The 12,731-nt window shown below is 43.3% G+C and overlaps 1 long non-coding RNA gene across 1 annotated transcript; it reads right to left on the reverse strand.

Moving 5' to 3' along the window:
* Positions 1-587: 587 nt before the first annotated feature.
* On the reverse strand, positions 588-2,370 carry LOC122442998. Its single transcript, XR_006269864.1, has 3 exons — positions 2,255-2,370; positions 1,236-1,335; positions 588-687 (listed from the first exon to the last, which is right to left on the reverse strand). It is a non-coding gene; the product is annotated as an uncharacterized LOC122442998 (long non-coding RNA).
* Positions 2,371-12,731: the final 10,361 nt, after the last annotated feature.

The following is a 12,731-nucleotide window of genomic DNA, read 5'->3' on the forward strand; positions in this document are numbered from 1 at the left end:
GCAAATTGCCTAGATAAATGACATCCATGTCTGTCTGGTGGTAGTGGGAGGCTTGAAAGAGGAGGATTAGGGGATAAATCACTACTGTCCAAAATGACTGCTTTCCTAATCAGCCTTGCTTGCTCTGATGGTAACTCCTGTATTTAAAATAATTTTTTCTTAGGGGAGTCACAGATCCCTTTGAGAATCTGATGAAAGCTATACACCTCCTCCCACTAAAATGCATATATATTTGCAATCAACTTTGGGAGGTGTTCAGGCCCCCCAGAGCCCCAGCTTGTGAAAGAGTGGTATATGCAGGTGAATCTTTAACATTTGTGATTATGAGGAGAAATAATACAAATATCCAGAGGAGTTCTATCAATCAACCTGAACTTAGGGAGGAGCTGAGTCAAGAATCAAAAATGAATTGCCAAACCAGTAAGTTTCAGGGAAAAAAAAACTGGTTAGTGGATGCATGCAGTCTGGCAGATTTACAACAAATTCACATTTTCCATCTCACCCAAATATAGGTTGATATTAATCCAAACCTATATACAGTGTTTTCATGTGGTAGAGAATTGTTGGGAAAACTACCTTGTTGGTGGCAACTCTTGTCCCCAGATGCAGGCCCTGGGCATCCAGCACTCTGGCTGGGGCGGGCAGCAGCCTCACACAATGGTGGGTCATAAACACGCAGACCTTGCCCTGGGTTGTGATACAAGTGAATGTATTAAAATTCACACACTGGGACCACAGGGAGTGAAGGGTGATTAAAAGTCTGTCGTAAGCCCACTAAAGCCCCCAAACCCAGAGCTTAAGTTAATTCTCTTATTCACTCCCCAAAGGCATTTTACACATTAGAGTCTGAAACCAAGCAGCAGGCCTGCCTTCTCTGCCCTCCCATGCTTCCCCAACACGTTAACATATGGAACCAGAGAGCCTTTCCTGGGTGGAAGATAATGCTTTCCTGGCTGCTTTAGAATAAGGGTTTATTCTCCACCTCTCCCTTAATTTTCAAGAGGTCCTCAAGATACCCATCAGAAGGGATATTGACTTTTCTGTGTATACTTTTCATAATCTCCTTTTCAGTCTCATGAAGCGACTGCATTAGGGAAAGGAGGATGTGTTAGGTAGGATACATATCAGGCTGCTGTACCAGCCACCCCAAATTGGAGTAACTTAGACAAGATGGAATTTTATTTCTCTCTCACATTCCAAGGCGGATACAGAGCTCCAAAAGATTGAGAACTCACCCTTCCTTATTGTTGTCCTGCCTTCCTCAACATCTGGCTTCCATCTCATGGGCTAAGATGGCTGCTCCAGCTGCTGCCGCCTCCTCTGTATTTCAGACAGCTGGAAAGGGAGATGAAGAAGCAGCTTCATACCCTTAGAAAGGGTGTGGCTCAGAGATGCACCTGCCCCTCTCACAATGCATTGACCAAAATCTATGTCAATAGAGAACGAGAAATGTAGTCTTTACCTGAAGTAGTTAAAACATTAAAAAGGAGGTTTTTATGAGTTTCCTGCTCTGGGAAGCACATAATTGCTATCTTCTACATGGCCTTCACTTGTGACTTGGCCCTCATCCTCACTTTTTTTCTGAATTTGCACTGAAAGGTTGGTGTGTGTTTTGAGGGGGAGGACAGAAGGGAAATAGAAGCCGAGAGTCCAGTTAGGCATCTAATACAATAACCCAAGGGAGAAACGATGGTTACTCACTCCAGAATGAGAGCAGCAGGCAAAGTGATAAGTGATTGGAAACTGAAAATTTTCCTTAGGAAGAGCCTAGGGTTTGCTTCTACTATGGGGTACAAGAGAGGAGTCACAATAATGCTATTCATTCATTGTCTGTTCATTCACTCATTCATTTACTAAATTGTTACTGAGCACCAGTTGTAAGCCAAGCACTGGGCTGGACTCTGCGGACACACAGAGGGTGTAGTCATGCCTCGACAGCTGACCAAAAATGATAGACAGCAGAGGAATAAACATGAGCATCAGGTGTATGATAAAGAACAAGTACCAGAGGCTATGAGATACTAACACAGAGGAATGCAACCTGGCCTAGGAGCCTGGGGAGTATTGTCGAAGCTGAGACAAGAAGGGTAGATAGGAATTGGCCAGGAATTTGAGGGTGGGGTGGGGGCAGAAGATGAAGCGTGTTCCTGTAAAGGAATATTCTCCAAGTCTTAACTCCTTCCATGGCCTCATGTCATCTACTTGACATAGTACATGAAACCCTGGGCTGTGCTGTCTGGAAACTTGAACTTACTTCATTTTGTTTCTTACAGAGAAACTGCTTTTTGAAGTTCAATTCAACTTAATTCAACAAACATTTGTAGATCCTGGGCCAGATTTCCAGTCCACAGACAAAAGCCTCTGGTACCATTTTACGGAAAGAAGATAATAAAAGGGAAGTCATCAAATTTTAGGAAAGGCAGAGGCATTCTCCATGAGGTCAGACTAAAACTCAAAGAATATCAACTAGAAAGACACGTGCTGAGCAGTGACGTGATCAAAGTCTATGTAATTCAGAAAGAATTACAGGAGAACAAACATGGATTAGGAGACAACCCACAGTCTTCAAGGCAAGTGAAAGGAAGTCCTTTATACAGGGGAAATTAAACTTATGAGATTTGTTACCTCCATGAGGTAGTAAAAGTACTACCTTTGTTGGGATGAGGCTTCAGCAACTACAACAGAGACAGACAACAATAAAACCAACAGTGGCTTAAACGAGATAGAAGTTCTTTCTCACTTAATAGTCCAAATGTAAGAAAGCCAAGACTACCCTGTTAGGTCTATGGTGTCAGGGACCCAGTCCCTTCCGTCTTGTTCTGCCTGTGAGGGTGTCCCCTTGTCCATGTTGCTCAGGATGGCTAACCACCATGTCACACTCCAGCCAGTAGGCAGGGAGGAGGAGGAAGAGGAGAGGAACTTTCTTCCTTTAGAAGAACAAGTTGAAGTTATGCAAATTACTTCTACTCAATCCCGTTGACTAGAACTTTGGTCAAACGACCAGACCGCGCTTCTAGAAGCGTGAGAAACAGTGTCTTTATACTGGCCACTTGTGCTGCAGGTAACACTGGGGTTCTGTTATTGAGAGAAAGAGGGAAGAGCAGGCACTGAGCGCCTCTACTAGTCTTGTTGTACTAAAAGGGCTTCTTTTCTTCGCACTTCCCAACATTAGTTCTGGAAAGAATACTTTCAGGAGTGTGTGTGGTGGTAGGGGTTTTGGAGGGACTTCTTCAGGGTCTTCTGCTTGAGTTCCTGCCATCCCCTCAGGTGGCGCTGCCCCCTTAAATATTCTGCCTCAAGCAAAGATGGACACCGTTCTGTGGGTTTGCTTAGCCAAGACTGAATAGAGCTTTCAAAGAGTTTGCTATAGGTGTCAAAAGAACAATGAAGAAATAAACAGAAAATACAAGAAATTTGTAAACTTCCTGGTTAAATAGTTCAAGATGTCTATCAGCTCTTTCTCACTCTTGTCCCAAAGGTTTAACCTCTGGCTCCTTGACAACATTCCTCACTTCCTGGTTTGCAGCTTAACTGCGTGAAGGATCCTTTCTTAAACATTAGCCATTCAGGAACCATCTATAGTGTCCATCATACTCGGCCAAGGAGGTACCCCTGCCCTGGACAGCTTGGCTTTGCAAGGTCCCTTTCCAGCTGCTGCCCATCCAGAGCCTGCTCTCTGCCCTCTGGACCGCCTGGTGCTCCAGAATTCCTTGGCCAACAGTCCTGCTCTTGATTCCAGGGCTTGTATGGGCCTCTTCCTGCATTAGCCTGATTGATCCTTTTGCAATATTTAGACATATAGTACTTGCTCACCTGGACGTGCTCCGGACCCTGCACGTTAGAGGTGAGCCTGCTGGCCACCTGTGTTGTCATTTTAAAGACACACTGTAGCAGATTCCTTCCCTGCAGCTCATACTTGTACTATGCAGCCTCTGACCAGTCAGATTAAGAAGGCTAACTCTCACCCCTCAGTGGAAAGGCTGCTACCCAGACACACACAGGTAAGCATCCTTGTTCCCACCTCAGGACCACTGCACTTTGCTTGTTCCTCCTTCCCGAGACACACTCGCCTGCACCTTGCCCTAGCCTGGCCTCTCTCTCCATTCAGATCTCTGCTCAAATGTTACCCCAACAGAGAGGTCTTCCCTGAATTCCCTTCCCAAATTCCTTTTCCCCTGGAAAACTCCCCCAAAGAGTCAAAATATCCACCATTGATTATCCCTCATCCCTTACCTCGTTTTATTTTTTTCAGCACAGCATTTATCACTACCTGAAACAGTGCTACATGCCCATTTGGTTAATGTCTCTTTCCCGAATAGAATTCCAGCACCACGCGGGCTGAATCTTTGTCCTCTTACCTCAGTATCGTTACAGCCCTGCACAGTGCCTATTATATAATAATGTTTAAAAAAAAAGTTGAATTAATGAATGAAAAGAAGAATGAATTAATGGTCTAGATGGTCAACAGCAGTTGAGAATCAGATCTCCCAAGTCAAATTACCCTTATGAAGCGAGCTGTATTAGCAAGTAGAGCTCATTCCTCTGGGAACTCAGGCGCCCCACTCCGAGTGGGGTTCACCGGGCCAGCTCCATGCAGTGCACAATGAGACTGGCAGTGAGGTGTCCGGGTGGCCCCGAGGCACCCGCTGCAGGTGAAGTCAGCCTGTCCCTCTCCAGCTCTATGCTCAGGTTTCAGCCCTGGAAAGTGGCCCAGGGCAGGGACTGCCATTCATCGCTGGTGAGGGACTCAGTGTTTGGACAGGGGACTGGAAAACACAGGAACCCTCAGAACCACAAGAACTCTTAGGGGTGAGTGCCTAACATTGCTGTCTTTAAAGATGAGAGATTGAGGCCAAGAGGAGTCAAGGTCTCACAGTGGTTAGTGTGACAGTTATCGCTACATAACTTTTTTTGGGGGGGGCTATGCTGTGTAGCTTCTGAAATCTTAATTTCTCAACCTGGGATCAAACCAGACCCCATGCAATGGAAGCAAGGAATCCTAACCAATGGACTGCCAGGGAATTCCCCCTCATTTGTGCTTTTAATTCCTATCCATTTGTTCTTACTGAGAAAAAAAGCTCCCACATTCTGGCTGAGAAGTTGCATTACTGACCACAGTGATTCTGGAAACAAGATTGGGCCCTGAATTTCTGTTATAATACAGGATGGAGGTTTGAGACTGTCTATAAGAGGTAACCTTCTAACCAGGCCCAGAGCCAGTGGCCTCTGAAGTAGCTGGGGACAGGGCTGTGAGCACCCAGGCAGCACCCCCTTTCCTCGGGTGGGTGCCCCAAACCTCCTTGGCAAGAAGCTGCTGCTCTTCTGCGGGGCAGGGCCATGCCCTGAGGGAGCCCTGGGAGGGTCTCCCAGTTCCGTTTTCAGTTTGGGCCTGGAGTGAAAGGGGTAAATTGGGAATGTTGACCAGCTCATTAGCACGCCATTACGTTGTTCTGCTCTCCCCTTCGGAAACGGGGCACAGTGCTCTTGAGAGACGGAGGCCATCCCACACAGCACTGTGCCTGATGCTCAGGCCACGTCCCATCACCACGTGGGCAGCTTAATGCTGAAAAATCTTGATTTCAGTAGTTCTTTCTCCCCTACTCATGGCTACCAAACTTTTCACCTTCTCAGGAGGGGAAGGTGCAAAGTGGAGTGACCTGGGCTAAGCAAAGTTCCCATGAAGGGGTTCTAGGACACCAGTTGATTGGGGCTCCCAGAGAATTGCAAGATCTCTGTCTTCCTGGCACAAAAAGTTGTTCATTTCAAGAAAAGAATGGGGACCCAACTTTAGAAGGAAAGACAGGAGGTGGAATAATGCAGTAACCAGCACCAAATATATTTAGGTCACATCTTGGCAGAAAACCACGTCTGCCTCTTTTGTTTCCAGAATTCTGAAGCCAGGTGTCATCAAATCACTGATTTTCAGAGATAGACACCCCCACTAAAACTCTTCTCCATCCTTGGTAGTAAGCATCATTGCCCATCTCCCTATTTCCCCCTGGTCTCTACACGCCACCCTCCTCGGCCTTGTGGAAATTTATAAAACAGTTCTCCCTCTAGTTCAAGGCTTTCATACCTGCTGCTCCCTTTGCCCTGAAAGTTCTCCTCCCATCCGTCACATAGCTGCTTCTCAGCTTTCAGATCTCAGTTTAAATCTCACCTCCTAGGCAAGGTCTTCTTTAACCCTCTGCATGCGTGTGTGCTCATTCATGTCTGACTCTTTGCAGCCCTGTGGACCGTAGCCCACCAGGCTCCTCTGTCCATGGGGTTCTCCAGGCAAGAATACTGGAGTGGGTTGCCATTACCTCCTCCAGGGGATCTTCCTGACCCAGGGACTGAACCCAGGTCTCCTGTGGCCCCTGCATTGGCAGGTGGACTCATTACCACTAACCCACCCGGGAAGCCCTCCTTTACCCTCTCAATTGGCCCTTTCCTAGGTGAGGGATGGAACAGGAGGCTGGGGTTAATAGATACAAGCTTTTATATAGAGAATGGATAAACCAAGGTCCTGCTATATAGCATAGGGCACTATATTCAATATCCTGTGATAAACCATACGGAAAAGAATATAAAAAATGTGTGTGTGTGTTATATATGCACATATACATATATAACTAAATCACTTTACTGCACAGCAGAAATTAACACAACATTGTAAATCAACTCTACTTGAGTTGAAAAGACAGATAAAATAAGTTGGCCCTCTCCTCCCTGTAGTCCGCTCCATCCCAGTCCTGCTGAAGCCTCGCAGCCCTCCCCCAGGGTCTCACTGTGTTTGTGAAGCACATTCTGTTATTGTCTGTCTGTCGCCCCCACTGCACACTGCTCTGTGAGGGCAGGGCCAGGCTACTCCCCACCTAGAAGGGAAGACTGACCATGGCCCCTTCTGCTCAGAGTCTCTAGGGGTCACACACAGTCAACTTCCAACCCTTGCCATGACCTACAAGGGCTGTGTGCCAGGCCACTGGCTTCTTTCTGATAACAACTTGAAACAGTCTCCCCTCTCACTTCACTCCAGACAAGCGGGCCCCTCCTCTGCGCTAAGGAATCCCAGGCATGCCCCTCAGGGCCTTTGCATTGGCTTTTTTTCTGCCTGAAATGCATTTTTTTCCTCCCGAATGGGTCTCAGAGCTCACTTCCTCATTTCAGTCAGCTCTTACCCAAAGTCCCCCCCTGCAGCAAATCCTTCCTTGAAGAACCTATCTCATCAGTCCTGTCTGCCCTGTGGTTTGTCCTCTAAACATTTTCTTTCAAATTTTAAATGTATTCAATTGCAAGTACATTTATACTGCATTTTTGGTATTTTGAAAAGGTTAATTCTGTGGGTAAATATATGGTTTGGAACTCTAAAGTTAGAGAAGGGCAAAAAGTTGAAAGTCCCTGTTGCTCTTGTCCCAAAGCTACCCAGTTCCTCTTCTCATAGGGCAACAAAAACTGCTAGTCTTTTATGGATGCTCCCTAATAAGTTTAAGCATATACAAATATTTATATGTATGTCTCTATTTCAACATATTTATTCTTTTTAAACTTTTTTTTAAACTATCTATGTAGTGACTCCCATGGTAAAGAATCCACCTGCAATGCAGGAGAGGCAGGTTTGATCCCTGGGATGGGAAGATCCCCTGAAGGGAAGGCTCCGCACTCCAGTACTCTTGCCTGGCGGACTACAGTCCAAGGGGTCACAAAGAGGCAGACAGGACTGAGCAACTAACACTCTCACATCTATTTATGGATGTATGTATCTATCACATATTTACTTTCTATATGCTTTTTAACCAAATGGTAGCATACTTACATACACTATTTCACATCTGGTATGTTTTCATTTAGTAGTATATTTAGATATGTCTTTGCATATGAATATATAAAGCATCTGCTCATTCTTCTCTGCAGCTACACAGCATTCCCTGTCGTGGACATGTCATCATTTATTTAATATACCCCCTACTGTTACACATTTAGGCTGTTTCTAATCTTTTGCCATTAAACATGGTGCTGCATCATTTCACGCACATGCAAATGCATCTGTTGAATAAATTCCTAGAAGTAGAAGGTAGCTGCAGAAAGAGTGTTTGGAGCAAACTGCCATCCAGTTTATATTTCTACCAGCAATCTACGGCAATGCCTATTTTCTTATCTCCTGGCTAATCCAGTGTGTTATCAAACTCCTGGACCTTTGCCAATCTGATGAAAAATAATATCTTAGTGTAGTTTCAGTATACATTTCTATCATTACATGTGGAGTGTTCTTCCACTTATATTTAAGAACCATCATATACACAGCCCTATACATAAACAAATAAAGGACCCACTGGACAGCACAGGGAACTGTATTCAATACCCTGTAATAACCTATATGGGAAAAGGATCTGAAGAAGAATATGTATATGTATCTGAATGACTTTGCTGTACATCTGAAACTAACACAACACTGCAGATAAACTATATGTCAACAAAAAATAGAAGAACCACCAATATCTTTTGTCCATCAATTATTCATTTTTCTATTTGGTCATGGATCTTTCTGATTTTCTGAAATATATACATATATGTATTAGGAAAAGTAACACTTTATACATATGCATTATAAATACCCTTTTTTTTCTGTTTGAACTTTGTCTTTTGTTTTTGATTATAGTATTGTCTGATTTATCCATCTTTTCTTGGCTTCTGGGTCTCTCGTGTTTTCTTCATTTTTAAAACTGAAGTCTTTAATCTATTTGGAATTTCTCCTGACTAAGATCCGGGATCCCCTTCATGGATCACAGCCCTGTCCTGGCAAAGGGGCCTGCATAACTCAAAAAGCTATAAGGCATGCTGTGCAGGGCCACCCTAGACAGGTCACAGTGAAGACTTCTGATACAATGTGGTCCACCAGAGAAGGAAATGGCAACCCACTCCAGTATTCTTGCCCGGAGAACCTCATGGACAGTATGAAAAGCCAAAAAGATATGTCGTCAGAAGATGACCCCCCAAGGTCAGAAGCTACCCAATAAGTTACTGGGAAAGAGTGAAGGACAATTACTAATAGTTCCGGAAAGAATGGAGAGGCTGGGCCAAAGCAGAAACGACGCTCAGTTATGGATGTATCTGGTGGTGAAAGTAAAGCCTGATGCTGTAAAGAGCAATAGTTCACAGAAACCTGAAATGTTAGCTCCATGAATCAAGGTGGACTGGATGTGGTCAAGCAGGAGATGGCAATATGGAACATTGACAGCTTAGGAATCAGCAAACAAAAACGGACAGGAATGGGCAAATTTAATTCAGATGACCATTATATCTACTATAGTGGGCAAGAATCTCTTAGAAGAAATGAATATCCCTTATAGTCAACAAGAATCTAAAATGCAGTGCTTGGGTGCAATCTCAAAAACAACAAAATGATCTCTGTTTGCTTCCAAGGCAAACCATTGAACATCACAGTAATCTAATTCTATGCTCCAACCACTGATGCTGAAGAAGGCAAAGTTGAACGGCTCTATGAAGACCTATAAGACCTTCTAGAATATACACCAAAAAAAAAAAAAAAAAAAAAGATGTCCTTTTCATCATATGGGACTGGAATGCAAAAGTAGAAAGTCAAGAGACATCTGGAAAAACAGGCAAGTGTGGCCCTGGAGTACAAAATGAAGCAGGGAAAAGGCTAATAACAGAGCTGGGTCACGAGAACACACTGGTCATAGCGAACACCCTTTTCCAACAAGCCATGAGATGATTCTACACATGGACATCACTAGATGGTCAATAGGGAAATCAGATTATGTTCTTTGCAGTCAATGATGGAGAAGCTCTATACAATCAGTGAAAGCAAGACTTGGAGCTGACTGTGGCTTAGATCATGAGCTCCTCATTGCAAAAATCAGGATTAAATTGAAGACAGTAGGGAAAACCACTAGACCCTTCATGTATGACCTAAATCAAATCCCTTATGATAATTATACAATGGAAGTGTCAAGTGTGAAAGATATGGAGGTAGAGTGCCTGAAGAACTACGGATGGAGGTTTGTAACACTGTTCAGGAGGGCGTGACCAAAACCATTCCAAAGAAAAAGAAATGCAAGAAAGAAAAGTGGTTGTTGGAGGAGGCTTTACAAATAGCCGAGGAAAGGAGAGAAGTGAAAGGCAAGTGAGAAAGGGAAAGATATACTCAACTGAATACAGAGTTTTGGAAAATGGCAAGGAGAGATAAGAAGGCCTTCTTAAATGAACAATGCAAAGAAATAGAGGAAAACAACAGAATGGGAAAGACCAGAGATCTCTTTAAGAAAATTGGAGAGATCAAGGGAACATTTCATGTAAGGATGGGCATGATAGTGGACAGAAACAGTAAGGATCTAACAGAAGCTGAAGAGATTAAGAAGTTGCAAGAATACACAGGAGAATTATATAAGAAAGGTCTTAATGACTTAATAACCACAATAGTATAGTTACTCAACTAGAGCCAGACAACCTAGAGTGTGAAGTCAAGTGGACCTTAAGAAACATTACTACAAAACCAGTGGAGGTGATGGAATTCCAGTGGAGCTATTTAAAATCCTGAAAGATGATGCTATCTCTGTGATCCAACAAATGTTGTCAATTTGATCTCTGGCTGCTCTGCTTTTTATAAACCTAGAAAATCGGTATTTGCTTTTGTTATGAGATGCACTGAGCTCTGTAGTTAGGCCAAAATCATCAGTAACATGACATGACAATCTTTCCCTCTTAGGAGAAGCAGATGAAATTTTAAAAGGCTGATGATTTATCTACTGTTCTTTGGCAAGGTGCTGCCGAGGTCCCAGGACTTCTCCTGTAACGACAGGCTATATTAACAGATTCACTGTCTACAGCATCTTTGTTTAGAAGCTCTGTTGAATTAATTTTCTGGTGTTTTGCTTCCATACATAAACTGAGGAGAAACTTCTTCCTTTGCAACTCAGATAAGAGGAAAGAAATTTACAATTGGATGTCACCATAGGGCCACACTTTTTGCACCATGGAAAGAAATCTTCTATTTCACCAATGAAACAGCTGCCTGATTGTCACCCAGGGGCCTGCCCACGCTCTAGAGTCCAACATTGTATTGAAGAGTAGATAATATAGAATATTGCTTGGCATTGTGAACTGTGAGTGGAGAGAGAAACCCTTCAGCCAGTATGTTTCTTTTGGGTCCTGCAACCATCTTACTGTGATGAGAAGAATCAAAGTGCTGTCTAGCCCAGAGAAAGGAGTCACTGCTAATCATGGCGAGTTCTAAAATAACAGTGTGTTTTGAGTGGCATCTAGCACTCAACAGGCACTTAATAAATATTCACTAATAACATTAGACCATTCAGCACCAAGAGGAAAGATAAGGCCATTTTTTTGGTTGTTTTACACTTGGGTAATTGATAAAAAATAATTACAAAGCTTTAAATGTTTAGCAGCGATTAGCTAAAACCATCACCTCAAAGCCCTTCCCACTTTGATAAACTCATTCCCATGAAAATTCTCAGAACCTAAGGAACAGCAGGGAAAGAAGCCAATAAAAGCAGCTCAAAGAGTTTTACATTATCTCCATAAGCTATCTAATCTAGCCATTTTGAATGATCTATGTAAATTAATTACACTTTTTAATTAGGTGGCCTTTTAGCTTGCATATTGAAGTTTACCACTAATTACAGTGAGGCAGGAGGTCACTTGACTGGTATGGGAAACAAGAGGCCTTTATTTCATTGAACTGAAACACTGAACAGTTAATGCTTAGGAAAAAAAATTTGTAAAATTTATGCCAGTTTTCAAAATTCAAACTGTGCAGCTCTTGTCCCTTTTTTCCCCCCTTCTATGGCTCACTGGGGGTTTTTCTTTATAAATATCAGAATGACTTCTCAACACCCACTGACTCAAAACTATTATAATAGAGCAGCTCAGAAGCTTGAATTTTGCATCCCTAATGCTAGGGAGAGAAAAACCCACCCTTTTGATATTAGTCACATTAAATGCCATTTAATTACTGGTGCAGCTGTTTCCAGATGTGACTTTATTTTGTTTCAGCCAGACAGACAGTATGTGATTTTCATTAACTTCATTTAAAAACAACCACCAAAAGCAGCCTCCCATAAGAGCTAGTGCTATACTTTACGCCAAGCAGAACAAAGTATTCTTTACTTGAATAAAATATAGTGGTCATTGTAGTGAACAAAGTGCATTTAACATCTTTAAAATATTTCTGAAAGGCATTTCATGGCTCTTTCCTTCATCTAATCTTGCATCAAGCACCAGGATCCCAAATTTCCCTTTTTTTCTACATCTTAGTGACCTGAACTGTCTAATAGTGGGTGAGTGAGTAGAGAGCTATGCAAGAAGCACTTGGTGATTTAATGCAATCCTTGGAAAAATCAGACTGGGCTAATTAAAAATCACAGAGTGAATAAGTCTTGACCCAGAGGACCTGTCCTGCCTGTGGCTCAGAGGGGCCTTCATTTTCATATCAGCATACACATCATCACAACCCTGGTGGTTCAGTTAATTTTCTGCTGGTCAAGTTTCCACCTGGACCATGGCTTTGCTTCTGTGAGATGGCCTGCCCATCCCCCATCCTCCTCCCCAAAGGGCAAGAGCAGATTATGTGAGTCTCTTTATTCAGCTTTGCGTTTCCAAATCGCTTCCAACAGGGCAGTGTAATAGAAGGGTCACTAGCTTGGGCATCAGGAGGCGTGGGCTCCAGGCCCTGTTCTCTGCACAGAGAGCTGAGTGATTGCAGCCAGCCTTCA

Source organism: Cervus canadensis, chromosome 6 (assembly GCF_019320065.1).
Source record: "Cervus canadensis isolate Bull #8, Minnesota chromosome 6, ASM1932006v1, whole genome shotgun sequence".
Taxonomy (NCBI): Eukaryota; Metazoa; Chordata; class Mammalia; order Artiodactyla; family Cervidae; genus Cervus; species Cervus canadensis.